Source organism: Molossus molossus, unplaced genomic scaffold (assembly GCF_014108415.1).
Source record: "Molossus molossus isolate mMolMol1 unplaced genomic scaffold, mMolMol1.p scaffold_m16_p_18, whole genome shotgun sequence".
In the NCBI taxonomy this organism is placed as follows: domain Eukaryota; kingdom Metazoa; phylum Chordata; class Mammalia; order Chiroptera; family Molossidae; genus Molossus; species Molossus molossus.
Window position 1 is genome coordinate 34449241 of NW_023425353.1, and position 25038 is coordinate 34474278.

At 40.8% G+C, this 25038-nt stretch overlaps 1 protein-coding gene across 1 annotated transcript in view; it reads right to left on the bottom strand.

Annotated features, from left to right (window-relative positions):
• PPP2R3A (protein phosphatase 2 regulatory subunit B''alpha) overlaps window positions 1–18520 on the bottom strand; it is a 135919-nt gene extending 117399 nt beyond the window's left edge. Inside the window, exon 1 of the mRNA XM_036266450.1 lies at window positions 18425–18520. The gene's annotated coding sequence lies outside the window, so the exon portion shown is untranslated. The remainder of the gene's footprint in view (window positions 1–18424) is intronic.
• Between the last annotated feature and the right edge of the window lie 6518 nt (window positions 18521–25038).

Here is a 25038-nt window from a genome sequence, read left to right on the forward strand (position 1 = left end):
GAGGAAGGGGGTAGTCCCAGAGACGCGGAAATGGGATACAGACTGACAATCCCCTAAATAGGGGAGTGGTGGGGAAGAGATAAACCACAGAACTTATATGCATGTATGCATGAACAGTGGACATGGACAACAAACTGGGGAAAGGGGGGAATCAGTGGGAGGGAAAGGAGAAACATTTGTAACAAAAATTAATTAATAAAAATAATCAAATTACATTATATAAAAATCATTTGTACAGTTTAGAACATATATACAATGAAGCTTTAATAAGCTTTTCTTATTTATTTTTTCTTTCTTTATTGGTTTGAGAGAGAAAAAGGAAGAGAGAGAGAGAGAAACATCGACTGGCCACCTCCTGTATGCCCCCTACTGGGGATTTGGCCCACAACCTGGGCATGTACCCTGACCAGGAATCGAACCAGTGACCTCTTGGTGCATGGGTCGATGCCCAACCACTGAGCCACACTGGCCAGGCTCAGCTTAATAAACTTTTGAGTGCCACTATAAGCCAGGTACCTTTCAAGACGAGGAAACTATAATCAATGATTCTGCCTCAAAGCAGCTTACAATGATGGAAGGAAAAAGAGAATACCGAACTTTTACATGAAAGAAAACATTGAGGAGAACTGCTGAGCTCAGTTCCAGAGTAGAGCAGAAGTGGTTGGCTGCAAGAAGAAAGGGAAAATGGTTTGTGGACAGAGAGAGCAAAGCAGGAGGTGGCTTGGATGTGTGAGGAGATACCTGGAGTATGGTATTTTATTCCAGCGTCAAGTGTGGAGAGGCTTTTAGGAGCTACTGGTAAAGGGGCTGGGCAGAGGCAACACAGCATTAAAGAGCCCCTGGAGAGGTTTCAGTGGAGAGAAGAGGGAACAAGGTCCAAGTTATACTGTAGGCAGAGGTCAGACAAACTTGGGGAAGTAAGATCAAAGCTAGTTAGGCCAGGTAGAAGGCCTCTGTAAAGTCCAGAAAAGAATCAATGAGGCTACAGATGAAGGCAGCTCAGAAGCTTAAGTGACTAAGGTGTGACCACAAATCTATGAGCAGGATCTGACTGTGTTTTATAAAAATCCTGTGCTTTTCTACATCCCTATAAGCACAAATTCTGGCTGAAGCTAACAGATCTTAAATTTAGTTTTGTTAAGTAAATTATGGATTTAAAAAAAGACTTTATTCATTTATTTATATTAATTACCTGAAATGTTAAGGGCATTAAAGAAAACAAGCAATGCTTGTCTTGTAAGGAATTTATGGGATAAAAGAAATGAGACAAAAAAAAAAAATAGATCAATTCATTCAACAGATATCTATCCCCTTCCTGAGGCTGATGGAGATCACATTCTAGCGACAGTTACTTTTAGAAAGTAATTTTTATATCCTTTTGGTACACGAGGTTCTTCAGAGCCAACTGGGAAATTCTAGAAAATGACCAGGAACCTGGTATAAAAATCAAGAGAGCATGGGTCAAGAGAAAACTTGTTTGAATGGGATAATATGAGAATAGAAAAAAAATCCCAAAGGATGGCATGCATGCCAGAAAGTTGGGGAGGGGCCTGGAGTTGCCTTCAATGCAGCTTAGATTTGACAGATCAAAGTTATTTATTTTTTAATCTTTATGTAAAAGTAATGACTATAGAAACAAGACATGCCTGCTGAAAGGGAGAGTGAGAAAGAGAGAGAGGGAAGCAAAGATCACACCTAGAGATAGTATCAATGTGAACCTTTTTATAAATGTCCTTTCTAGCTTTAAATATACATACACAGACCTGGGGATTTTTGTGAATATTTATTATATATATATATTTAACAAAAGTTAGATTTAATTATAGTTTATTACCTTCTTTTTCTACTTCCCATGAAAATCAAAATCTACATCACATATCTTACATACACTGTGTGGATATACCAAATTTACTTATTCAATTTTCTACAAAGGCACATGGCTATATGATTAATAAGGTGCAGAAGGAAGAAGCAGCAAGCAAATGATAAAACTGACTTTAGTTGTGGCAACATTTTCAATATTCTAAAGGTGGAAAGAGGTAAGACATGTGGAAGCTCTTGAGATTTTAATGTTCCAGACATAAGATGAATAATGTCTGAATCTGGAATTCTTTGTGGATGAAGAGGAATTTCCAAAAAGGAAACAAAAAAGCCTGCGACCCAATGCACACTAAAGATGAAGTAATTTCAAATCTTCACATCTGCAGAACAGATAGAATGTCAAAGAAAGCACTCAGACAACTAAAAACAGTGGGTGGACTGCCAAGGAAAAACCAAGTGTCATTCTAGTGATAATCCACAACCACAGCTTTCCAAGGAAGTGACAGAGATCTCCAAACTGTACTCTAACAGAAAGTGCATTGAGTCTTTCTTACGAGATGTTAGGTGGCCTTGAAGACTTCATATGTCCTCTCTGGACCTCTGTCCTTTGGCCTGGCTCTGTGAGTTAACAAACTGTGCTTGTCAGAGTTCCCTTGGAAGCTGCCAATACTAGGCATTTCCCACAGCAACCAAAATAGCTCTGCTTTTATCTGTTTTATATATTAGATCTCCAAAAAATATTTTATTTGAAAAAAACAGAGTTTAACAGCTAAAAAATATTCTTACAATCACAGGATATAAAAATATCATTCACCCTTCAGAGTATTTGTTAACCACAATGGCAAAAATGTAAATTTATAATGGAGGTGGATATGAAAGTCACCACCTTAAATCCTTAGTTAAATTTACATCACTGATGGTGGGACAATCAGATAATATGTGCCTCTTGATACGATGCAATATAAATATCAAAGTATAATTTATGGAGCATTCTTGCCAAAATATTTAGCTTTAATCAATCTTTTAGAGCTAATGTCCAATTACAGGAAAAACAAGCAACAGAGAAATAATTTAAACAATACCATGAGGAAAGAGAAATTCATAATACAGATCATTCTCAGAGACAATTAGTCTGGTCTCTTCACTAAGACAGTATCATGAGGGAAAATGTGTGGGGGTATGTTTCGGGGAAGAGATGGAAGGATCACCAACTAGAAAGGCTCTGAGGTAGAAGCATGTCTTGAATGTTTCAGCATGAGTGAGAATGGCAGTGTGACTAGACTTTGACTTTGACTGAGATAGGAAGCTACTGAAAAACTGTGAACAGAGAAATGACAACATCTGAATTACTTTTTAATGAGATCATTCTGGTTGCTGTGATGAGAACAGACTACAGGGAACAAGAGTGGAAGCAGGGAGACCAAATTTGCTTGCAATAATCCAGGCAAAAAAATGATGCTGGTTTGGATCAGGTGGTAGCAGAGGACGGGTGAGAAGTAGTTAGATTCTGGATATATTCTGAAACAAGAGCCAATGGGACAAATGTGTGGGTTTTGTGGAAAAGAGACAGGTCAAGGATGAATCTAAGGGTTGTTTTTTTTTGTTTTGTGTTTTGTTTTGTTTTTCTTGAACAACTGGAAGAAGAGAATTGGTATGAATTGAGACTGGGAAGACAGCAAGAAGAACAGATTTGTTGGTGGCCGAGGAAGTGATGGTGGTAAGGAAGGTCAGTAGTTCTGTTTTGAATGTTACTTTTAACATGCCTATTAGACATTCAGGTAAAGATGTGCAGAATGATGTTGGAGAATTGAGTCTAGAATTTAGGGGAGATATTTGGGCTGACACCAATTTGAGCCATTTTTAAAGCCTTGACACTACAAGAGATCACTAAGAAAGAGAAAACAGAAAGAGAAAGAAATATTTATTTTATAATAAATCCTATTCTATACAATTCTATAAAAGTCTATATTTCTGTAAAGAAATACAAAAAGAAACATACAAAGGCTGAGCCAGAGTATACAAACATGCAGAGTAGCACTATCTAGTGGAACTTTCTGTGATGATGAAATATTTATGTATCTTTGCCTTTCAAGAGGTAGCCACCTATTGTGGATACATGTGGCTATTGAGGAGTACTTGAAATATGGCAATTGCAAATGAATAACTGAAAATGTAATGAAATAGCTACATGTAGCTAGCTAGTGGCTAGAGTATTGCACAGCATAGACCTAGAGTTTGAGGAAGTAAAGAAGAATCAGTAGAAGAGACAGAAAAGAAGTGGCCAGAGAGGGAAGAACTGTGAGATAATTCTCCATGGGTCTCTCATGTATCTGCACACATTGCAAGTGAGGCACTGACTCACTTGATAGTTGGTGAAATATGATATATTATATATGATACGATATGATAGTTTGGAATTATCTTTTCAAGAATGTTTGTAAAGCACCCTGCCAGAGTGGTTCAGTTGGTTGAGCGTCGTCCTGTGCACTGAAAGTTTGCTGGGTTAATTCCCGGTCAGGGCACATGCCTGGGTTGTGGGTTTGATTCTCTCTTTCTCTCTAACATTGATGTCTCTGTCTCTCTCTTTCATGCCTGGGTTGTGGGTTTGATTCTCTCTCCTCCCTCCTCTCTCCTCCCTCCTCTCTCCCTCCTCTCTCTTCCCTCCTCTCTCTCTCTCTCTCTCTCTGTATGTCCTTTGGTGAGGATTTTAAAAAAGATTATTTGTATAGCAACAGCCTTGGAAGACTTGGTAGTGTTTTCCTCTGGAGCAAAGGGTCACTGTCCAGTATAATAAAGAGAATGTTTCCCTCTGGAACAAAAAGAAGGCATGCTTACTGCCCATTATAAAAAGTCTGGGTTCTTGCAGAGATTTCCTTTCTAATAACACAACCCACCCTGTGCATAGGTGTAAATTGGCTCCGTTCACACTGCCTTGAAGGTAACTGGATTCAGAGAAACAGTACAAAAACACTGCTACTATGGTTAATGTTTCTGCTGTAAATAATAAACTGTCTTTTTTCTCTAATCCAGAAGTTTTGTGTCTTCCACCACCATACATGGAACTGTGGCAGGCTAACTGCTTCCTGATCCTTTATAGTCCTTCCTTCCTCCTTCCTTCCTTCCTTCCTTCCTTCCTTCCTTCCTTCCTTCCTTCCTCCCTCCCTCCCTCCCTCCCTCCCTTCCTTCCTTCCTTCCTTCCTCTTGCCCCCTCTCTCTCTTTCCTTCTTTTTCATCTCTCTCTCCTCTCTCATCCTCACCTGAGAATATTTTTCTATTTATCTTCAGGTAGAAAGAGAGAGAGAAAGGAAGAGAGAGAAACATCCACATGAGAGAAACACATCCACTGGCTCCCGCACGACCCAGACCAGGGCTGGGGACAAACTGCAACCGAGGTACATACCCTTGACCAGAATTGAACCCGAGACTCTTTGGTCCAAGGGCCAACACCCTACTGCTAAGCCAAACTGGCCAGAGCTTGATCCTTTATAGTTCTTGACAAGTATCTTAGAAGCCAAGTGAAGAAGTCATTTTAAGGAGGAGGGAGTGATCAACCCTGCTCCTGAATGCTAAGTAAAATAAGTACTAAGAAATGACTGATGTAGACATGACTGGTAACCAATAAGAGTGGTTTTAATGGAATTGTGAGAGCTGAAATCTAACTGGCTTGAGTACAAAACAGAATGGGAAGGAAAATAGAAACAGAATATAGACAACTCTTTTAAGTTTTGCTGTGAAATTTCAGTGAAATAAGGCAATACATAGAGGGGAAAGTGAAGTCAAGGAGGATTATATAGAAGATGAGAGAAATAAAAGCACATTTTCACATATAAGACAGTAAGTCAGAAGAGGGGGAAATTGATATAAAAGATTATAAGGCACTTAGATAGGTTAGTTCTTTCACAGTAACAGGCCAGAAAGCACAGTATGTAGACACCACTGCAGGTAGTGGGCAGTTGTGGTGGTGATAACTTGTGAAAGCTCTTTTTTTCCTAGTCCTTTTCTGAAATAGGAGGCAAGGTCACCAGTTGGAAGTGAAGAGTGGGGAGGAGATAGTGAACATATGAGGAGAAAGATGAAATGCAATAGTCATCTTTGGGGAGATGAAACAGAGAAAATGACTGGGGAAATCTAGTATTTGTTGACTGCCAGGCACCATTATGGGTCCACTTGAGATTATATCATTAAATTAAGGCAAGCTCAGCAGTATGGTTTTACAGGCATGGAACCGGCAAATAATTAGATTTAATCAGTACTGTGGTTTAGCCAGGCACAGATGCTGAAGTGAGAGAGGGGTAAAGGAATCAATGATGTATGCATGGGAGAGATGACAATGACTGATGATGGTATGTATCTAAGCCTCTATTCCATCTTCTGAAATCTAACCCTTCCACTGATCCATATCCTGGATCTCTTTTCTGAAGTCTTCTTAAACTTCCTTTAAGCTTCTTATTTAAATGGAAACAGGGCTCTCCCCTGAGGACACTGCTTTCCTTGTAGCTCTTAGATGGTGACTCTTTTTCTCTTCCATACCCTTCAAACACGAGGCATGGTAGGTGCCTTCTTGTTCCTCATTGCTACTTCCAGTCCATTCTCCCTCTGCCCTCTCAAAAAAATCCCGATTTGAGTCACATATCATTAGACTACCACCTCCTACGTTTCCTAATTGCAGTATTTAAGTATCCCCATGGTCAGTCTCTTTTATTCCTTGATGATTGTAGCCTTTGGCTCACTGTCACTTCTATACTATTACTGTTACAATTGTTACTGATTTTAACAGCCAAATAGATAATCCATCTGATATCCTGGCCTCTTAGTTTCTTGACCTTTTCTCCACAATGATAATTATGTTGATTTTTTTGTTCTACCCTGTCTCAGCCACTTTCTCCCATGACCATACTCTAAGAACATCAAAGTCTAATTTAATAACCATACATCTGAAGGAGTATTATTTACCAAAAATGTACTGGTGAGTTCAAAGTAAGACCACCCGTCTGTAGGGCTCCACTGGCAGAGTCAAGGGAATGGTTATACACCAGGCATAAACCCCCCCTCTATAGGAATTCATGCTACCATCATCAACAGATACTGCAAGAGAATAAGAAAGGGAGAACTAGGCATGCTTCCTCTTTGAGGCCTCTTAGCTTGGGCTTCTAGTCCTTACATGGGGGGGGGGAGGGGTATACAGGTGAAGGGCTGGGATCCCGCTTGTACTGGGCTCTCAAAAGGAAGATTAATATTATTACACCAACATTTTAAAAGTGCTTAGATGCTCGTTATTGTGCTGACCACTTAAATGCATTATTTAATTTAATTCTTATGCCAACATTGAGGTTAGTGTTATCTCCATTTCACAGATGAAGAAAGAGGGGCTAAGAGAAGTTAAAAAAACAAACAAAAAAAGTGATAATATTACACATGTAGAAAGTGAAAAAACTAATTTGAGCCTAGGTAACATCAAAGCCCCTCTGTTTTATACCATGTGTATATTAAGGCTAAAGGAGCTGGCAAAATCCCAGAAGGCTCAACTTCTAGGGAAAGAACTCTCTCTAAGTCTTAGTAGGCATAAGAAAAGAAAGAAAGGACAGAAGGAAGAATGGAAGGAAGGAAGGAAGGAAGGAGATAAGAAATCTATAGAACATTGAAGTCATTGTAGTAGCCAGGGTAGAAAGAATGAAAAATGTTTAACCCCAATTGTGTTTGGCAGAAAGCTTGAAAAACTATTTATTAACAAATTTATTAGTGAATAATGAAACTGTGACACAAATTAGCCATATAAAAGAAAATCATAACAGATAAAAGTTAACAGAGTGAAATTCAAAGTTATACTCTTAAAAATTAATAAACAATGTTAATGCTACCTCTGAATTTCAGACTATAAGAATATGATCAAACTTTATAAGCATAATTAAGACAATGAGCTTGTTAACAATAAAACTGGGACACAATTAAAAGCATATTCACAAATGGCACCATATCTAATCATAAAATTAAAAAAAAAATTTTTTTTCTTTATTGATTTGAGAGGGAGAGAAGAGGGAGAGAAAAATAGAAACACTGATGAGAGAGAACATCAACTGGCCACCTCCTGCATGCCCCCCACTGTGGATTTGGCCCACAACCTGGGCATGTACCCTGACTGGGAATCAAACGGGTTACCTTTTGGTGCATGGGTCAACACTCAATCACTGAGCCACACTGGCTGGGCTAGTCATAGAGCTTTATATAAGACACGACAAAAGATCAAGCATAAAGTTTTTTTGTTTTTAATAATTTTTCTTTATTTTAGAGAGAGAAGAAGGGAGAGGGAGAGATACACAGAAACATCGATGAGAGAGAACATCGATTGGCCGCCTCCTGCATATCCCTCACTGGGATTAGGCCCACAACCTGGGCATGTACCCTAACTGAGAATTGAACGGGCGACCTCTTGGTGCACGGGTCGATGCTCAACCACTGAGCCACACCAGCCGGCCCAAGCATAAAGTTAAAAATTTTATTTTTTATAACAAGTGACCTGTTAGAGTAAATCAATGAGAAGGAAAAAAAATTACCAGAAGAGTAAACATGAGATTTGATTTGGAGAAAACATATAAACACAAACATAATATGCAAAGATTCTCTAAACAGAAGAAAAAAATAATTTCCATTTATTCACAAAGTATTTATTTATTTATTTTTAATCCTCACTCAAGGACACTTTTTTCATTTATCTTCCGATAGATCAGGAGGGAGAGAGGAAGGAAGAGAGAGAGAGAAACATCAATGTGAGAGAGACACATCGACTGGCTGCCACCCACACAAACCCCACAGGGGCTGGGGATGAACTGCAACCGAGGTACGTGCCCTTGGCAGGAACCGAACCCGGGACTCTCTGGTCTGCGAGCTGACGCTCTAACTGCTGAGCCAAACCGGCCAGGGCTCACAAAGTATTTATTAAGCATTTATAGTACTGCTATAGTTTCTCAGGAAGGGGGTGATGGGATTCAGGTGGCAGTGTGATGGATCAGGGAAGCAGAAGCAGAGATGAATCAGAAAGCCACTGCAATTTACTCATCCTCATATCCACAAGTAGCCAGTGTACAGCACAAAATAGGAATTCGGCAATATTTTCTAAATGTATGAACTGTCAGATGCTGTGGAGTATCCAAAAATTCAACTGGGGTAGGGGAACAGGGCAAAATCCCAGTGGAAATATCTCCAGGTAAGAAGGATACACAGATTATTCACAGTTTTCATGTATTCCTCTAGGTTTCATATGTGTCCCTCAACAGAACCTACTGCTTTCCCATTTCTTAGTTTCCATCCTGAGTACAGCTTTGGTATCTTATTTCTTGGCCCTACTGATCCCCTCTATTTCATCAACCTTGACATATCTTAGGTAATGTCTTATCACAATTAAGATCATTAGTTCATTTTTGCACTGATCCAGAGATCTCTGAGCTTGCCCAGAAATGCATATGAAGCATTTGTCTGTCTACAAGACAATTTCAGGCAAAAGGTTCTGGTGCTGTTGGCTCAAGAGTAGAACCTAACTAAACTAAACAACCCTTGGGGCACAAGTCTGAATTACCACCTCAAGTGGGTTTTGTGGCCACAATTTTGCTAAAAATTTTTTCATTCAATACCAAGCAGAGTGTTGGGGAGGAGGAGGGAGCTGGGGAAGAGAATGCAGAGATTAGACATGAAAGCAGAGTTGAGAGCAAGGTCCTACTGCAAGAAGCTAAAAAGGGACACATGATTAGGGTCCAAAACAAAAAAGTCAGAAGCAGGTATGGAGATTGAGCACACCAAGCCTGCCTCACCAACCTATGACTGTCGTTCAGCCTCAAGTACACTGAATGGTATGAGGAGAACCCTGAGACACTCCCAAAAGTTCTTCATTCAGCTGACATTCTATACATGGGACTGAAGAATCCTTATATTCTGCAAATGAGACCCTGTAAGGGTTTATTTTTTTATTAATTACTTACTGTATAGACAGACAACCAGATAGCCTGGTGTATACACAATAAGAGTACCTTTTGGGGGCAAAAAACCTTCTTATAAGGTACTTGTTAGGTGTTTGGAAGTCCCCAAGAATGAAATGGCCATCTGCCATATTTGCACACCCAGAATAAATTCAGTAAGACCTGACAATCCTATCTCTGAAATCTCTCTCAATTTTCACCACCTCCATTGCTAAAAGCCTGGCCTAAATTATCATCCTCTACCACCTGCACTACTGTCATAGCCTTCTAACCTGGTCTCTCTGCTTCCACTCTTGCCTCTGCATATTCCAGTCATTCTCCAACAGCATAACCAGAGGAATATACAAGGTGGGGGAAAAGTAGGCTTACAATTGTTCATAAAGAAAATAATAAATTAATAAATAATAATACAAGAATAAACTGTTTCATGTACTCACAATTGTAGATCTACTTCTGCTCCACCCTGTAAATTAGAGCAAACTGCTCTCCTGTTTCAGATATTCTAATGGTTACCCACTCCATTTTGAACAAAACCTAAACTTCCCACCCAACATAGCTCCAGAATTTGTCTACCACCTCCCTTATTTCACCTTGCACTGCTCTCTCCCTGGTCTTTTTTTTAGTTCCTCCAACAACCTCTTCCTCTCCCTTGACCAAGGTCCCAGCTCATTATTCTGTACCCCATTATCCAGGTTAATGTCAGTACAGTATTTATTGGTATCTGAAATTGTTTTATTTATAGTTTACACAGTTACTATATTTATCCCTATAATGTACACTCCATGAAGGCAAGGATCTTGTTTGCCTCATTCACCACTGTATCCCAACACCAGAACAGAGCCTAGCACAGAGGAAGCATTTAATTAAAGGAAGAGAAGAAAGAAGGGAGGGGAGAAATTTGCTAATATACTACCATTTAAGTTTTGTTGGGCAATACCGTGACTAGGAAAAAATACACTTTTTTTTGTTGTTGATCCTCACCCAAAGATATTTTTTCCATTGACTTTTTTAGAGAGTAGAAGGGAGGAAGGGAGTAAGAGAGAGAGAGGGAGAGAGAGGGAGGGAGGGAGGGAGAGACAGAGACAGAGACACAGAGACAGAGACAGAGAGATCGATTGGTTGCCTCTCGCACAACCCTGACCCTGACCAGGGCTGGGGATGGAACCTGCAACCCAGGTACGTGCCCTTGACTGGAATCGAATCTTCAACCCTTCAGTCCCTGGGCCAACATTCTAACTACTGAGCCAAACTGGCCAGGGCAAATAATTTACTTTTCATAACCAGTTTTTTGTTTTGTTTTTTATCCTCACCTGAGGACATTCTTGCATTTATCTTCAGATAGAGTGGGAGGGAGAGAGGGGGAAAGAGAGAGAGAAAAACATTGATGTGAGAGAGACACACTGACTGACTGCCACCCACACGACCCCAACTGGGGCCGGGGACAAACTGCAACTGAGGCACGTGCCCTTAGCAGGAACTGAACCCAGGACTCTCTGGTCTGTGGGCCGACGCTCTAACCGCTGAGCCAAACCGGCCAGTGCTCATAACCAGTTTTTTTTTTTTTTTTAAATATTTATCATCATTTTATTTATTTTTTTATCCTCACTCGAGGACATTTTTCGGTTTTTTGTTCAGATAGAGTGGGAGGGAGAAAAAGGAAGTGAGAGAGAGAGAGAAAAAAACATCGACGTGAAAGGGACACATCAAGTGGTTGCCACCCGCACGACCCAACCAGGGCTGGGGACAAACTGCAACTGAGATATATGCCCTTAGCGGGAACCGAACCACAGACCAATGCTCTAACCACTGAGCCAAACTGGCCAGGGCTCATAACCAGTTTTTAAGGAGGGACTCACTGCCCCTGGCCGGTTTGGCTCAGCGGTTGGAGCGTCTCGGGTGGACCAGAGAGTCTTGGGTTCAGTTCCCACTAGGGGCACGTACCAAAAAAAAAAAAAAGGAGGAACTGACTGACTCCATCTACGATGAATGACACTCTTGGCCATTTCTGATAACTGTTCAGCTTAACTAGCATTTTACCTGATAAAAAAGTTTAGCATATGCTTTGAACCTCAGACCAGCACTCCTGGCTTCCATCACAAATGCTGTAATACTGAGAGGCAAAGCACAGAAAATAAGCCACTAGAGCTGCATGACAGAGCACTCCTCCCAACACATACACACTGAGAAAGACTAACAAGAAGCTCAATTATGCTTGTACTAGGTTTTTTGTTCTGCTGGTAGATCACAACTCTTAGAAACTTGAAGTGTAAAACTGACCTTTAAGCCCTCCTGTGCCAGGTTAAGGTTGCCAAGGAGGCAGAAATGTGTAACAGACAGAATGGTAGTGACCATATGCATGACAACCCACTCCAGAGAGTTTAACACAGTCTTCAAGGTAAGAGCATCTGCACAACCTTCTGGAAACCAAAGTTTGTTCAGTGCTCTGTTCACCTCTCTGAGCTCAACAAGGTCCTGCTCCTCCAATTTCTATCTATACTCTTTAATCACCATCCATGAAAAAGGTTTCAAAGTATGAGAAATTTTACATGCATGCAACTGGGAAACCAAGTTACAATATCAAATTATTTGGGAAAAATACAGCTGCAAAAAATACTCCTGGAAATCTGACAGCTAGATACATATTCCCTGATATAGCCAAGTATTCCATTTTCAACATGCCAACAATCTGGTCTTTGTTCATCAGTTCAATGAGAGGATGATGTCAGGGTCACTGGAGCCCAGATCACTGCTGGCCTTTAGGAGCATTATAGCTTTCCAGATAAGGAAGAGACCAAGGGCCTAATTTCCAACATCTGAGTCTCAAGGGTTCTGGCAAAATATCTCCTTAGTGAAAAAACATAAAGTCTCCTAAACAAATACAAGCAAGACCTTCTGAAATGAGGGACAGGGCTAATCAGGCACCATTGAGTTACCTCCCTAAAAAGTTAGAAGTGTTTGGGTAACCAACACACTCTGAGCACCTATCACAGAGACGTATAAGACACCTGTCCCTCCCTCACCACTCTCCTTTTCAGATAAATTCCACAAAAGATTTTCCAACATTTACCATTCCCATTTCCTTACTTCTTACCCATCTCAATTTGGTTTCTGCCTCTCCCCATCTAAAATGGTTCTTGCTGAGGTCAAGACTTCATCTTGCTAAATTCAATTCAAATTCAGTCTACATCTTTACTTGATGACTTCCATCTTTTGAAATACTCTTTTCTTTGCCTTTTATGACACATCTTAAACTGGAATTAGATTCTAAAGTAAATACCTAAGACAAAAATCAAGCATAGTTTAAATTACTCTTAAAAATCCTTTGAATGGCTCATTAAATAAAGCATGTCTTTTTTGTGTGTACAAAACACCACACAGTAAATGAACAGGATATATGTATAAATGCAAAACAAACATTAAGTATAGATGCAAAACAAAACTTCACTCTCTTTCATCTAATTAAAAACACCTTCAAGTGTACTGATTTAAGTTTTTATGCCTTAACTGCAAGCAAGGAGCCATTCTACTGTACCTCTCTGGCCACTTCTTATCCCTTTCCTGGGCCTGCTACCCTCCTTTACCCAACCTTGAAATCCTGAGCTCTCTTTTCATCTTAATCTCTATTAATGGTTCTCAATTTCCACTGCTCAGTGGAAAAGCCTGCGGAGCTTTTAAAAATCCAAGGCTATACTTTGAACCAGGTAAACAGAAATAAAAATTTCTGGGGTGGGCCCCAGCATCAGTATTTTTTAATCATCCAATGTTTCCAATGTGCAGTCAAGATGAGAGTCACTGTTTTGTACTCGTTTTCCTAGAGCAGGGACCACACACTTAAATGCCTTCAGGGTCTGAGAAATAAATGAGCAAAGCAGGCCAAGCATAAATTTTAGGGAGTGGTGGGCTCTTTGGTGAACTAGAAAGCAGTCAGGATCAGCTGTGACTTAGTTCCAATCAATTGTTGCCATATGGCCCTGGCCGGTGTTGCTCAATGGTTAGGGTGTCAGCCTGTGCACTGAAGGGTTGAGGGTTCAATTCCAGGTCAAGGGTACATACCTGGGTTGCAAGTTCCATCCCAGGCCCTGGTCGGGGCTCATGCAGGACACAACCAATCGATGTGTATCTCTTACACTGATGTCTCTCTTTCTCTCTCTCCCCCTTTCCCTTCTACTCTTTTTAAAAATCATTGGAAAAAATATCCTCGGGTGAGGATTAACAAAAACAAAAACAATTGTTGCCATATGGGAAAGTCGGCTAAGTAGAGCCACATCTCATTTTTAAAGAAAAATCCTAAATTTGGATTTTCATGGGAAATCTTCAGATTTAAATTATTGGCAACTAACTAAAAATTAAACAACAACAACAGAAACCACTGCATTGGAAAAACAAGACATAGTCATAAGCCAAATTCAGCTGTGGGTTGCAGGTTTGCAACCCACTGCCACTGGTAATTCCGTCCACACCTTTCAATACACCTAAAAACTTGTGTCCCCAGTTCAGCCCTCTCCTCTGAGCTCTGGATTTGAATGATCAGATGCTTATATATTTCCACTTAAGGGTCTCACCAGTCCCAAAGTGAAATGTGTGAATTAAACCCACTTTAACACTACTTATCCTTACAGTGTTCTTCATCTCTGGTAACAACTCCATCATTCTCTTGGATGAGCAACTGAGAACTCAGAGTCATCCTACACACTTATTTCTCCCTCTCACTGCTTGTGCCATATCAATAATCAAATCCTATCAATAATGCCTAAATATATCTCCTGTATCCATCTCCTGCATCCATCTACTTCTCTTCATCTCCTCTGCTACCAACATAATCCCAGCTACCATCTTTTCTCTCTACTTTCCCACAGTGTATTTGTTGGCTCAGGCTGCTATAACAAAAGACCAGACTGGGTGGCTTACAGAATTTCCAGATCAGCATCCAGCAGGGTCAGTTTCTAATGATCTCTCTTCTTGGCTTCTCACTGTGTGCTCCTTCCTCTTCTTATAAGACCACCAATTTTATCAAATTAGGGTCCCATCCTGATGACTTCATTTAACTTTAATTACCTCCTAAAGACTATCTCCAACTACAGTCACACTGGGGGTTAGGGCTTCAAAATATCAATTTTAGGGGAATACAATTCATTCTCTAGCACATAGTACCCATAATTAGGGTCAGCTGTCTCCCACATTCATTCATTTCCTTCTAAACCCTTTTCTCCAAAAGACCAGAATGATCTTTTACAAACACAAATATTTACAACTATGTGTATGTACACATTTAACTCAACAACTCCACTTCTAGGAATCTATCTTACAAATACAGTCATACACGTGAACTGGCAAAAGCATAGTACTGTTTGTTAGAGTAAATTATTGGAAACAATTTAAATGTTCATCAAAGAGTGGTTAGTAACCTGTGATATATCCATACAACAGAATACTACAGTCATTCAAAAGAATAAGGAAACTATATATTGAAATGGAAAGATTTCCAAGACATTGTTCAGAAACAAAACAAGGAACAGAACAGAGTGTATAGCATGCTACCATTTGTGTAAACAATGGGAGGAAAGAATATACATTTGTTTGAATGCCCACAGAAAATGTCTAGATATATGCTGCCTAAATGTATCTCCTATATCCATCTACTTCTCTCTATCTCCTCTGTTACCACCTGAGTCCCAGCTGTTTGTTACACTATGTTATTGGAAACTAATAGCAGCGGTTATCCCTTTGGAAGGTGTGGGGACAATGGCAGTTAGGGAGGGAGTAGGACCACTGCAGACATTCTGATTTAATGGACTTGGAGGATGGCCCAGCACTAGTATTAAAGTTTTAAGTTCCTTTTCTGATTCTAATAAGCAGACTGAACTGAGAACTGCTGCTTGAGATATCCTTCACTTAATTTCTCAGCTTCATTTTATATATTCCTGCCCCTATCACTCTCCATGCTTCAGCCACACTGGCCTTTTGAGTTCCCAGAAAGGTGTTGTTTCTTCTGTGGGAATGTGGTCCCCCTAAGCATCACCTTATAACTTCGGTTTATCCTTCAGAGTCCAACTCACCTTAGAGTTCATTTCCAAAGTAAAATTTCCTACTTTCCAAACTAGGTCAGGAACCCTATTTTATGTATGTACTCAGTGCATCCTGTACTTCTCCTAGAATTTGTCACAATTGTAATGAGATAATTATACCATTATACATACATATATCTGTCACTCTGTGGACTGTAATGTCCAGGAGTACAAAGACCACATCAGTTGCTTTTATCACTGTACTCCCAGACCTAAATAGTGTCTGGCTGGCGAAGTAAGTCCTTCCTCAGATATTTGTCAAATAAATGAATAAGAACACTCCTGCCCTCAAGCTTAGCACAGTAGATAAAATCAACACATAAGCAAATGAGGACAATGCAGTGTCACTGGCATTAATGTTGCAGTCTGTAAAGAACAGTGGTTCTCTGGTGGGGGGAATCTGGGCCCTCCCAGGGGTCTCCTGGCAATGTCTGGAGGCACTTTTGACTGTCACAATTGTGTGAGTGTTTGACTGTTACAACTGGAGTTGCGGGGTGGGAGGTAATACTGGTTTCCAGTAAGCAGAGATAAGGAATGCTGCTAAACATCCTTCAATGCACAGGATAACGCCCCCACAACAAAAAACTATCTGGTCCAAATGTCAACAGTACCGCAAACAAAAACCTCTAATTTAGAGAGAGAATAATGCCCCAAAGTTTAATCAATTATACTATAGGTGGTGGGTTTTTTAGGGGTATGTGTGGAGGGAGCAGATGTCAAGAAATTTCAGAGGGGAAGTATACATAGCTTTAGCTGCATATTGAAAGGTGGCTGGGGCTATGGCCCTGGAGGTTGTCTGCCAGAGGTAATGAGGAGCCTCTGAAGAATTTAAAAGTAGAGTTATGGAGTGAACAGGTGTCCCTTTAGTACCCCACACTCCAACATTACTCATCAACTTTATTCCCTTCTTGCTGAAACAAAACTTTCACTCTCATTGAGCAGCTGGTTTCAGCTAAACATTAAGGTCAAATTAATTCATCCTAGGATAAAGTCTGATAGCCCCTTCACACTCCAGAATGTTAAGCTGCATTTTAGAATATGCAAATACTTAGAAATAAGTGCTTTATGTTCAGGTTGTTCATGGATAAAGCTATTTTTGAACCCAACAATCAGGTTAGTCCTGGTAAAGTTTTCTGTTTTTCAAAGACTGAACTTTTGTTTCCCCTGTCCTCAATTTCTGAGTTCCCAGATTTATTAAAAAGACCCAAGTTTTTCCCACAAGTATCTCATGTTATAAGTTCTCTGCCAGTGACGATAGGAGAGCCATTTGGACACAATAAATGTAAATACACTGTATGTATAAATTAGGAGTGGTCTGTAGATTTTTAAAAGACTCTCACTAACAGTCATGGATACTACTAAAAGGAATGAAAATGAGATAATTTTTAATGGCATCACCAAGAAACCAGTTTTACTACAACACAAGCCTGCTGCCTGCTTCCCTGGATGCACTTGCTCTGACCTAGTATGGCAATTCCTAGGGTCTCAGCATTGGGTGCTCTGTTTACAAGAAGCTGAGGCCTGAAACTAATGAAGAACAAAGAAAAATGCCTGGCATCAAAGGTGTGGGGGCTGTTTTGTTCAGAAATGATTCGAGGAGGAGGACCACTTCCTCAGTTTTGGTCCGCACAACAAATCACGTTTTGCTTACGTGTTAAGAATTTTTATTCCGTGCTTTCAGATCATCCCCAATAAGAAAATACCTTACGATTTACAAACAGCAATTTATCCTCCCTTACAGTTGCTGACCACGAATAAAACTGGAAAAGATTTCCTTACGCTTTACCAGAGTCGGAGGATTGAGAATAATGTGAGCACAACAGAGTTCAGATGCAACATCCACTACAAGCCCGGCCAGCTGGTTTCCATCGAGAGGTCCCCCAGGAGAAAGCGCCTCCGAGGCGGCGGCCAGGGTCGACGAGAGCGCGAGACCCACCGGGGCGGCCCGACGGCGGCTGCAGGGCTGAGCGGGGGTCCGCCCGGCCTCCGTTTACCTTTGTTTCAGGTACTCCCGCTCCCAGCCGGGCTGGAGATCCCGCCCCAGGCCCCGAGCTAGTGACACATCCTTCTTTGGCCAAGTCGGGCCGAGGTTGGGCAGGGGGCGGGGAAGGAAAATAAAGCCTCAGCGCCTAACGACGTGACTCTCAGTTCTTCCAAAACGTTGGCATTTGTTTCTCTGCCAAGCTTTCCGGTTAACAAGTTCCTGAGGGCTGCGCGGGCGAACTGGCCTAGGAGCCCCGCAAGTGGGAGGGAGCAGGCCGTCCCCGCCTTCCTCCTCCGTGGGCGTCCCCGGGGCAGCGGTTTCCACACCTCCCGGGCTGCCACAGCCTGGGGCCGAGCTGCGCGAGCAGAGGCGCCCGCACCGCCTCGAACCCCGACTGCCGCAGCTCTGCCAGCCCAGCCTGTGCAGCACGGCCGCGCCGACCCCTCCGGCCAGGCCGGTCCCCGCCCCCCGGCTCCGGCCCCGCCCGCCCGGGCCTCCGCGTACCGCCCCCCGGCCTCACTACCACCCTCCGGCCCGGCCAGGGGCGCTTCAGCTCCAGGCCACGCGCCGGGCGCCCCAGCGCCTACCTTAAAGCCCACGCTTCCTCCTGGCGCTGCTGCCTCAGCTCGCGGACAGCGGTTGCGGCCAAGGCTCCCGGCGACGCGGGACATGGAGTTGCGAGCGCGACGCGTGAGGAGCTGAGGCCCGACCACGCCCCGCCCAGCCACCCGCCCCTCGGTTCCCCTTGTCCCCACCCTCGGCCGCGGGCTCGGCGCCCCGCCCCGCCCGCCCCCCTAGGCCCCGCCCCGTCCCGCCCCGTCAACCTCAGCCAGGAAGGGGGCCGCCGGGGGCGCCGCGAGAGCCGCAGCAGCCGCTGCGGTTGCAGTCCCGTTTGGCGGCGCCCTGGGGACGTTCTTCGCAGCACTTAACTATTATTTGGAGATACGAGTCTCTCGGATTTGTTATTACCGTGATTGTTATTATTATTATCTTATAGTCATTGATTGTTTTGCCCTCCTCCAGCATACTAGATGGTTCCTTTGAGGCCGTAGGCAGCTAAGACCGGTAGCCCACGCCACGGACTGGATACTCTGGGTCACCCAGATCCTCCCAGTGGACCGCACCTGCGCCACTTTTAATTGTGAAGTGGTGAACAAGTTGAGATTTATTTTGAACGGTTATATTGTTAAATATAACACAAATACAGAAAGCCATAAAAACCAATGCACAGCTTAGTGAATTATTCTGAGACATATCCTCTTATAACTAATCTCCAATTAACGCCATGCAAAATGGTCCGACTTAAAACAAAATCTCATCAATAGCCGGGAGTACACAGTCCGGGAAGGGCCTCCTAAAATTGTCCTCCTAACTGCCACAGGAACTCGAAGACCACTTGTCCATAATTATGTGCTCTCCAAGAACACATTTGTACAATGAAAATTTCCCTAGAAATAGGAATCTCTGGGTGGAGGGGGGCAATGGGGAAAAAAGGGGGGACATCTGTAATGCTCTCAACAACCAAGATTAATTTATTTTAAAAAAGAGTGTATTTGTACAATTTATAATTAAAAGATAAATAATAAATACATAATCATGTAAATAACAAGTTAATCAATCATGGATGTTTAACAGCATGAGAAAGGAACACCTGGGGGGGGGGGGGAATGGAGGTATGTAAAAAATTAAAAGTAGTCAAGGAGTAGGTGACCTGTGAGGATTGGTCCCGGGCACCTGGGCTGTCCTCACTCTGTCGCTAGCATCTAGCACAGCACCATGCATATAATAGTTGCCATTTGTGTATTTATAGTGAAAGGGAAAAAATATATGTATGTATATATAACTACAAAACAGGTTTTGTTTGCTTACTGAACAATTTCATCCAAGGTCAATTCTTCTAATAGCTAAAATGATGAGCTCTGTGAGATGCCTAGATGCTTCGGAAAGAGGCCATAATACTTTAAACTTTACACTGCTTTTCAGTTTTTAAAAAGCCCTTTCACAGCATTATGGTATCTTATTTGAGACTGTGAACAAAAGTTTGCTGCCACCAATCTAATGCCAACAGGAGTCCCCCAATCTAGGGTACAGTAAAAGGAGAAATCCTATTTTTATTTAAAGTAAACAGCTTGCACATCAGGGAAAGCAGCCTCTGGTGGAATCCTGGAGACAAAGGGCAGACAAGACAAAGGGGAGGCCAACTTTTATAGACAAAGCACCTGCTCTGGTCCCTGATTGGTCCATTTTTATGCAAACAAAGAATCCAGATTTTTGTAGTTTGATTGGTCCAAATAGCACTGTCCTGATTGGCCATTATGGAGCTCCTGTGATTGGTCAGTAAATATGCAAATGAGGATTGACTTGGGCTGGTCTCAGCCCTTTTTTTGAGATGATTTTAGGAACTCCTTTCTAAAAGTTTGGTCACATTGCAGTAACTTAGTTCAGGAGGCTTGTCAACCTGTGGCTTTTTCCTGATTTACAGTGTACGTGAGAGGTCTCTGTCAGCAATGGCTGCCAGACTGGTTATGATTTTGAGCCCAATTAACCACAGGAGTCCTCTTTAGCAGATAGATTACTTCTTGGGGTTCATAAGACTTAGAGCCACCCCATGTGAAAGGTGGGGCAGGACAGAAGGACTTTGCAAAGGTCACAGTGCAATGTTTAGTACATAGTTAACTATAAAACAATTTCAGTACTGCTGACTTTGCCAGTCCCTGCTGGATTCTTGGTTTGTCTTGACAGTTTTATTGACTGAGTTTTTACATTAGGACTCCTTTGGCTCCTTTGGAGTACATTTATATAAAAGACAACACCTAACTGGAAATTTGATTCAATGTAATGGAGTCAGCCTCTTTATCAAGAACACTTGGGTGAACTGGAACCAGAGAGGTTCCTATTTGGTATCATTTATTGAGCACCTTGGCTCTGTGGTTGTTGGTGGAAATACAAAGAATAAAAAATGATTAAGACACAAGCTTTGCCCTGGCTGGTTTGGCTCAGCAGTTAGAGCGTCGACCCGCTGTCCAGAGAGACCTGGATTCGGTTCCCACTAAGGGCGCGTACCTTGGTTGCATTTTGTTCCTGGCCCTGGTTGGGTCGTGCGGGTGGCAACAACTCCATGTGTCCCTTTCCTGTCGATGTTTCTCTCTCTCTCTTCCTCCCACTCTATCTGAACAAAATATTGAAAAATGTCCTCGGGTGAGGATAAAAAAAAAAAAAAAAAAAAAGACACAAGCTTTGCTCTCAAGAGTTTAGGCAAAATTAGGGAGAAAAATTTGACAATAAATAAATTTTTAACTTATTTGAATGGTAGGGCAGTCCCGAGCCCAACTAATTCTATTAGGTGTAGGGAGAGAGTAGGGAAATTCTCAGAAAAGAGAAAATATGATTTTTTTTTAATTATGAAAAAAAAAATCAAATATTGCAAAAGTATAGAGAATAATATAATGAACAACTATACGCTCATTATTCATTTTCAACAATTATCATCTCATGGCCAACTTGTTCTATCTGTACCTTACCTTCTCTTTCCCTCCCTGGATTATTTTGAAGCAAATCACATGCAGCATATTATTTCACCATAAATATATATCTCTAAACAATATGGTCTATTTTTAAAAACAACCACAAAATCACTAAAATAGCTTTCAAAATTAACAATTTTAAAACATCTAGTGTTCAAATTTTCTCAATTTTTAAATAAATTGTTATATAGTTTATTTCTTCAAGTCAGGACCCAAACAAGTTCCTCACATTGCATTTGTTTAAAATCTGTTAAACCCTTTTCTTTCCTTGCACTTTATATGTTGAAGGAATTGATTGCTTGTCCTGCAAAGTTTCCCACATTCTGCATTTTGCTGATTGCAATCCAGTGATGTTATTTAACATGCTCTTCTACCTTTGCATTCCTTGCAAAGTGATAATATAGCTACAAACTTTATCAGATTTAAGAAAAGACAATCCATAGTAAAGAAAACAATCAGCCCTGGCTGGTTTGGTTCAATGGTTAGAGCGTTGCCTGGTGGACCAAAGGGTCATGGATTCGAATTCCAGTCAAGGTCACATACTTCAGTTGTGGTTTGAACCCTGGCCCTGGTTGGGGTCGTGCGGGAGGCAACTAATCGATGTGTCTCTCTCATATCAATGTTTCTCTCTTTCTCTCTCCCTCCCTCCCACTCTATCTGAAAACCAATGGAAAAGTGTTCTTGGGTGAGAATAAAAAAAAAGAAAATAGTCAATCAAAACAAAACTATCACACCTTAGAGTTAGCAGACAAGGACATTAAAACAGTTACTATAATTGTATCCCAAATGTCCAAAAAGTTAAGCAGAGACATGGGTGAAATAAAAATGATCCGAATTGTACTTCTAGAGATGAAGATTACAATTTAAAATAAAATACATTGGTAGTATTAATGGCAAATTAGACATTGCCAAAGTAAACTTAAACTCACATCAGTAGAAAGTAACCAAAATGCAGCATACATAAGAAAAAAGATATTTTAAAAATGAGAAGAGCATAGGTAACCTGTGGGACAATTGAAATGGCATAATTAATATACGTGTAAATAAACTCTGCAAAGGAAAAAGATGGGGACAAAAAATATTTTGATACGTAATGGACCTCTCTGCCCTGGTCTATGTGGCTCAGTTGGTTGAGCATTGTCCTGTGCACCAAAAGGTTACTGATTGGATTCCCAGTCAGAGCACATGCCCAGGTTGCAGGTTTGGTCTCCAGTCAGGGTGCTTATGGGAGACAATCAGTAGATGTTTCTCTTGCTTTCCCTCTCTCTTCCTCTCTCTCTCTCTCTCTCCATATATATATTCTTCCTTTTGGAACAGCTTTACTGAGACATAATTCACATACTATATAATTCACCAATTTGAAATGTAAAATTCAATGGTTTTAGGTGTATTCACAGAGCTGTGCAATTATAATCAAAATCAATTTCAGGACATTTTCATCAACCCAAAAAGAAACTCCATATCTGTTAAGCCACTCTCCATTTCTATGCATACTGCCTGCTTCAGGCAAATACTGACCTACTTTCTGTATTAATAAGTATTCTGAACATTTCATGTAAATAGAACCATATAATATGTGGCTTTTGCGTCTGGCTTCTTTCATATATATAGCACAATGTTTCAAGGTTCATCTGTGTTGTACTGATCCATGTATCAGTACTTTATTCCTTTTATTGCTGAATCTATTATATGGCTATACATGGTTCAATGATTCGTTTACCTGCTAATGGCCATTTGGATTACTTCCAATTTTGGGTTATTATAAATAAGGTTGTTGTGAATACTCACGTATGAGTCTTTTTTATGGATATATGCCTCCATTTTTCTTTTATATTTCTAGCAATGGAATTATTGGGTCATATGATAACTCTGTGTTTAAAGTTCTTGATTTTTTGTTTTTGCCTGAAGGTTAAGGAGATGTTTTTTTCTAGGCACCAGGATGTGGGAGAAGTTGTTTCTTTAATTATTTTATCACTCAAGTTTTTTATGAAGCAAGCTTTTGTATACAGAAAGAAAAAAACCAAAACATTTAGAGTGATGTTTGTTTAATTAATGTAAAATTTATTAAAAGTATCCAGTTTTAAAATTTAGTTTTTCTTAGATTAAACTTAATTCTAAATAAAAAAAAGTATTTATAAATGTAGTATTTTGTTTTAACTTACAATTAATTTATAAATATGATAGATTAAATTCCCTAAACATTTATTTTTCACTTGATTAAATTAGATATTCATACTACAACTACAAATGTAATATATTTGATTTTCTAAAGCACTTCAAACATTCATCAAACAAGCTTACAAATCTAATAAATCAATATTCCTCTGATTTTCTGAAAAATTCAAACAATTTACAAACATAATCAATTCAACTTTTTCATATCTCAAATTTAAAACTCAAGTCTGCTATCAATTAAATTACTTTAAACATTTCAAATTAAAATAACAAGTCTAAATTCAATATTTCAAATACCTTATGTGTTATTGATTTTTTTTTTTTATCCTCACCCGAGGACACTTTTCCATTTTTCTGTTCAGGTGGAGTGGGAGGGAGAGAGAGGAACAGAGAGAGAGAGAAACATCGATGTGAAAGGAACACATCGAGTGGCCGCCACCCGCACAAGTGTTATTGATTTTTAGAGAGAGTGGAAGGGGGGGAGAGAGAGAGAGAGAGAGAGAGAGAGAGAGAGAAACATCAATCGGTTGCCCTGACTGGGAATTGAACCTAAAACCTTTTGGTGTACGGGACGACGCTCCAATGGACCAAGCCATGCAGCCAGGGTCTACATTTTACATTTTTAATAGTCTCATCTACTACCATTAAAAAAAAAAATTATTGACCCCTCTGAGACTAGTTTTAAAAGGGGATTAAAAGGTGTGAGGGATACTGGTAAATGCAGACTGTACTCCTGAAAACTGCTGTCTGTCACTCTGCCTCCCACCCTTCTCTTACTCCCACACTCCATGTTCTGCCTCCTGGGCCCAGCCAGCTGTTGCAAGCAACTCCCTAACCATAAAAACCAGCCCTTGTCACAGGGCTTGGACGCCCTGTTGGTTTCTCTTTGTTTTGCTGATTTATCTGCAGGATCTACCCACAGCTGGTTTTTTTCTCCTCTTTATGATCCTGAAGGTTGTCATGTTGGAAAAGTGTTTCGCTTTAGACATCCTGAATCTGGGCAGGCCCTTTGGAATGTGTGAGAATTTAAATGGTTTTCCAGTTCCAACCTCTACAGCTCCTAGAAGGCAAAATAGAACCACATATTTAAATCTTACCGATAAAACAGAATATCGACTTTGCTGTGGAAAATGAGCACTCAAGGAAATACGAAATGTATTACCAGCATTGTGAAGCTAAACAATGAAGTCAATTATTTTATTGAAGTGGGGACATTTATTTAGCCTCTGCAACATTCTTGTCTCTTCAGTTCCAATGCCTGGAGACAGGCCCTACAGTGGGGCGTTCAGAACAAGACGTGTTTTCTGCCTTTGATGACACTGATGTTTTTAAAGTGATTTTCCTGCTGTGGAACACTTGTTGATTTCTTCCCTAGAGGTCAAGGGCAGAGATGTTCCAGTTCTCTTGACGAGTTCCCAGGGGACTGGGAGTGGACTGGATTCTGGCCAGGGTCATTTATTCTTGAAGAAATTAGAAACCAGTGCAATATTGCTCTGCTTATT